The sequence below is a fragment of the Ruditapes philippinarum genome, unplaced genomic scaffold (genome assembly GCF_026571515.1).
Source record: "Ruditapes philippinarum isolate M1 unplaced genomic scaffold, ASM2657151v2 ctg2889_1_1_1_1, whole genome shotgun sequence".
Lineage (NCBI taxonomy): Eukaryota > Metazoa > Mollusca > Bivalvia > Venerida > Veneridae > Ruditapes > Ruditapes philippinarum.
This window is the reverse complement of record NW_026861690.1, coordinates 236,881-242,012: the sequence shown is the minus strand read 5'-3', so window position 1 is coordinate 242,012 and position 5,132 is coordinate 236,881. Positions and strand designations below refer to the sequence as shown.

The 5,132-nt window shown below is 33.5% G+C and overlaps 1 long non-coding RNA gene across 1 annotated transcript; it reads right to left on the bottom strand.

Annotated features, from left to right (window-relative positions):
* Window positions 1-1,198: 1,198 nt before the first annotated feature.
* Window positions 1,199-1,880, bottom strand: LOC132716528 (uncharacterized). Its single transcript, XR_009623818.1, has 2 exons — window positions 1,628-1,880; window positions 1,199-1,296 (listed from the first exon to the last, which is right to left on the bottom strand). It is a non-coding gene; the product is annotated as an uncharacterized LOC132716528 (long non-coding RNA).
* Window positions 1,881-5,132: the final 3,252 nt, after the last annotated feature.

Sequence of the window (5,132 nt, the reverse complement as noted above, 5' to 3'; positions counted from 1 at the left end):
CAACAATATAAATCTATGAAATGTCAAACAAACAAAAAATGTCAAGGCATAAAAAGTAAAAAAAAAATGACTGAATATTATTTGTGGCGGCGAAAACAGCACTCTCAAAAAATCGTACATCACACCAATATATTTAAGCTGGTAAAGTGATATTTCCAACTTTTTTTACTTTTTAATTTACACTTAAATATTAAATACTAAAAAAAATAACAGAAAAAAAACAAGTTGTGAAACACGTTCCCAGAAATTCGTTATTATTTTACGTATTTTTGACTGTGCCAGTTGGTAGGACTCTACGTAAGCTGGAACATACGTACATCCCAGACGTAAGGCATTACCAATTAAGTCCCTAGGATGACCCATAACAAAATTTGGACCATAAATATTTTGACAACTAACAAAAGTGACGTAATCTGATGTAATGTTATAACTCTAAAAAATGTACCCTGGTGATTTATGATATCACAGCCAAGTGCCGCATGTATATACAACACGTGCGCCCTGTTAATTTATATGTTACCGCCCAGTGGCGCTTATATAAACACATCTATTTATCTATGAAATAAGTTACTGGGAAAAGGTCTTTATTTTTATAACCATAAGAATAGATTTTTAATACAAAAATTATCTTATTATCGTCTGTTGCAAATCTAAAATTATAAAAGTCAATGCCACACGGGTTTCGTTCTTTCCGGAATATTTATAATTTTATATCCCTCACTGGTTCTTGAAATATTTTTTATACGGCATAATGAAAAAGAATCAGTAAGTATTGACAGAATGCAGTCTTTTTTTTTTTTTTTTTATTAAAGCTTGAAAAACAGTCGTTAAAAGTCATTGGCAATCTTATTTTCATGTTTGTCACAAATACGCCGGAATATTTTAAATGACAGAAAATAAAACAGAAAACTGGAAAATGACCATTTAAATTCATAATAGGCAATTTCAGTGTGTATGTGTGTTTATAGAATATTAATTTTGATTAAGTAAATAGCTTTTTATTCCTGGCATTAGATAAAATCTAGATCTAATAAATATTTTACTTTGAAATTTCACTGTTTCACTCCGTAGCGAGAATTAATAATCTAAATCTTTGTTTTCGAATTTTTTTTATTGTCTTGCTATTGAATTTATGTATGCATGCGTAAATTTTTACATGTTAAAATCATAATTGAACGATCAGTATTAACGCATTTAACTTTTCAATAAGGTAGCACTCCACAGTTAATTTCAAGTTCCTGCCGTCAATGTCCTACAAGCAATACGTCTAATAATTCTGATACCAAACTACACAACCTGGAAAAAGAAAACACATTTTGTTGAGAACATATATGATATAAGATTGCAAATCTACAAAGAAATAATCCCATCTGCAATAGGCAGGCAGTCAAAAAATTTGCAATTCATTCCGTTGAAGCCCAAAATCTACAGTGGCCCGAGACCCAAAACAACACATTTCGACCCTCTGGCAAAAAATATCTGCAAATATACAGGCTAAAGGAACACCGTCTCTGCTTTAGCAACTCCCTATACATGCAAAATATCACAAAGAAACTAGTCCTTAACCTTGTAGATTTTTTGCTACTGCTAAAAGTTTGTACCCCCCTGTAAAATGACTTCTTTTTACCGTGCATGCTGTATAAAAGCAATGTTTACAAAAAATGGCGGCCTTGACATTCATAATCAACAGCATGTGATTTCTGGCCATGTTTTCGAATTTGCCAGTGATCATATTAGATGTCACAAAAACAAATTTTATGCTGAAAATGCATTTTAAAGACAACGAGTCATTTAAATCCAGAATATTCACTATATCCAAGAAATCCTCCCTGGCCATTCGAAGCTGTGGCTTACATTACTGTGGTGTGCTACCTAAGCTAACATTCTATGCAGCCTGCATAGTTTTATCCCCCATTTACGTCACATCCGGTAAGGGAAGTAACTCTTCCCTGACTGTTATCGCTTAAATGAAAGGGTCTATAAAGAGAATAACATTTAAATTTCTTATTTCGGGGCCTCCGTGGCAGAGTGGTTAAGGTCGCTGACTTGAGATCACTGGTCCCTCACCACTGTAGGTTCGATCCTCACTCTGGTCGAAATCTTTCATGTGAGGAAGCCATCCAGCTGGCTTACGGAAGGTCGGTGGTTCTACCCAGGTGCCTGCTCGTGCCTGAAATAATGTCCAGAGGGGCACCTGGGGTCTTCCTCCACCAATAAAAGCTGGAAAAAAATCGACGAAAAAATCTCGGCGGGACGCTCTAGGATGGCCCGACTTGAGTGTACGGTCGCCCATATGGGCTTTCCGGCGGCGACCTTAAATAAACGCATTTAAAAAAAAATCTTATTTCGGTATGACTAGCAGAGAAATGTTCAATGTAAACAGGGGGTAATCCTCTTTGAAGTCATTTTCTGAAAACTTTTGTTTAAGTTCTCAGGCAATTCATTATCAAATAAAAATCACACTTTAGTATGAAGGTATGTTGAGATGTCATGTCTCTAGTCTGTTGAAAATTCGATGCGATAATCTGACCTTTTTTTCTGTTCAATATTGTGAAAACTTCTTCAATACTGTTGATAGATCATGTCTGCCTATATCTGTATCAAATTTATCGGTGCACAGCGTAAGATACCTTTGCAAAACGGAAACCTTCTTTACAAAATAATTTGTAGTTGTATCATATGTAACTCGATTTTGAAAATTTAAAAGTTTTTTACTGGAGAAGAATGATACTTAAGTGCAAATATAGAAAATACATTCCGTAGACCTTTCCTCATCGGCGATAACTAAAGGCAATACGACAAATTCAGCGGTAAAGTTCCGCAGCGCTGAACATTAAATGACTAAACGGAACGCTTAACCTACTTGCAAAAATATATTGTAGCTTAACCATTTATAATATAATTTTTAAAACATAATTTTCAGTTTCAAATATTAAAGCTCATCTGTTCTCGCCGATTATTAAGAAAATGAATACAATAAAATCGGCACGTAAAAGACATAAGTAATAACGGAATTGACGGAAGTTATTGCTAATTACAAGTAACAAAGGTAGGCATGCAATTTGCGCATAGCTCTCTTCCGATAGCAAGAGACCTTTTCAAAATTTGTAATTCTTTCTCTTTTTTTTTAAAAAAAAGGTCATTCCTGATTAATACAGGGTCCAGGAGAGGTTACACTGGAATATTGAATTTTGCATCACAAATAGTAATCACTCCCATTTCGAACTCACGGGAACAATTTTAGTATCATGCTAAGGCAACACTGGAACACGTTGTCATATGGGTGTGCGATCACGTGTTTCAATGTATATTGCATTTGATACAGCTTTTCGGAATTTGCTTATGATAGGTACTAAAATGCGACCGAAAAATGCAGCCTTAATAGAATTGTATTGTAATTTACATTTCCATTTTTATGGAACCAATGAGTGACCTCTGCTTTTGACTTAAGTTGTAAACAAGAAATGTTGTTGGACGTTATTAGCATACCTAGCAAATAATTTAAATAGTATAACCAATATGCAGCCTGCAATGAAAATACAACTGCGTCGTATCATATTTTATTTTCAAATTTCCAAATTTTAAGCGTCACATAAGTAAAGACTTAAACTTGTAAGATACATTGTAATCAATTTTAACAAGAGTCTGAATGTATTCTGGTACACAACTCATAATTTAATCGCTGTCTAGACGAAGATAATATTTTGTCACCTTTTTGCTTATAAAGATGTTGTTTATTTTAACTCCATTCTGAAGGCATGAGATAAGTAGTGCTCACACATACGATCCAGGCGTTGACGTCCATGTCATTTAAGGGACAAAAAATCTGAACATGAGAGATCTAAACAAGTTTAGAACAGGTTCGATAGACTCCTCACAGTGATAACCTCCTTTGGCAGAATTGTAATCATTGCCTTCACAGACGCCACATGATGATGAAAGTCACATAACGTAACGTAAAAATTCAAATGTAAATATTGACCGTTACATAGAAAATCTGACGTCATTTTTCTCTTTGTGTTTTATTTTTTAATTTGCGTACCTACGTTCGTTATAGTTTATCAAAAAATTATCAAAAGTGTACAAAATAATGAAAAATAAATTCAAAAGCTAAAAAATATTTATATTTTCGAGTATATTCTAAGTCACTTATAAAATAGTAAAACTGTTAAGAAGAATTGTAGCTGAAGCTCGTTCTTCTACACAGATCTCTTCTAAACTTATCCTTAAGCAATGAGTGAGGTAATCTAAACATTAGAGTCAGTGTACCCGGTTCCGCACAGGACCCTGTCCCGCACACTTTCCCATTTTTCATTTTTTCTTGAAAATTCAAATGAATTTATTCAGTTTTCATTTGTGTTTCACTGAACTGGCATGTTTTCAACAGGATCTGACATAATATGGGATCTTGCCCCCCCCCCCCCCCTCTCCCTGGAGAGTGCAGACGAACATGTAAATAATGTACGTGGATGTGTAGGTCACACATAAAAACATCTTATTCAGCAATTAAACCATGCTAATTTCTATTTTAATGTTAAGATTATAATAAAAAGAAACATATGTTTTTGTTATGGCAAATTTGCTGTTAGTTATGAAATATGCACATGAATTAACTCCTCCAAACTACCAAACGTCAAGTCATTTCACCTTGATTCTTTTGTTTAAAATAAAACATAACTCTTAATCGAACAAATCATAACTTAATAGATGAAAAAACTTTCAATTATATTTTTTTTGTTTCTGCTTGCTACCTACATGTTGTAAAAAAGTATGTTTCCATTGCTGTTACATGTTTCCTGTGTGCTACTCTTCTTGGAAATAAATGTTTGTATACTGTAGTAAGAATGTGCATTAAATTTATTTGAAGTCCTGAAAATTTCAAAAAAAATATACCTTATCTGGACTTAGAGATATTAAATAATTTATAAAACATGTTTAAGATGTAAAATAACCTTTCAGTATAAAAATGGCCTTGTGTGCGGAACCGAGTCCACTATTTATTATATTTGGCCCATTCCTGTTGCTTAAAATCAAGTGCGCCTAGAAGTATGACCTACTTAAGATAGAAACGTATTGGTCATCAGTTTTTATGGGCAAAGGATGTAATTTTCAAAATAATATCAATTATAAGA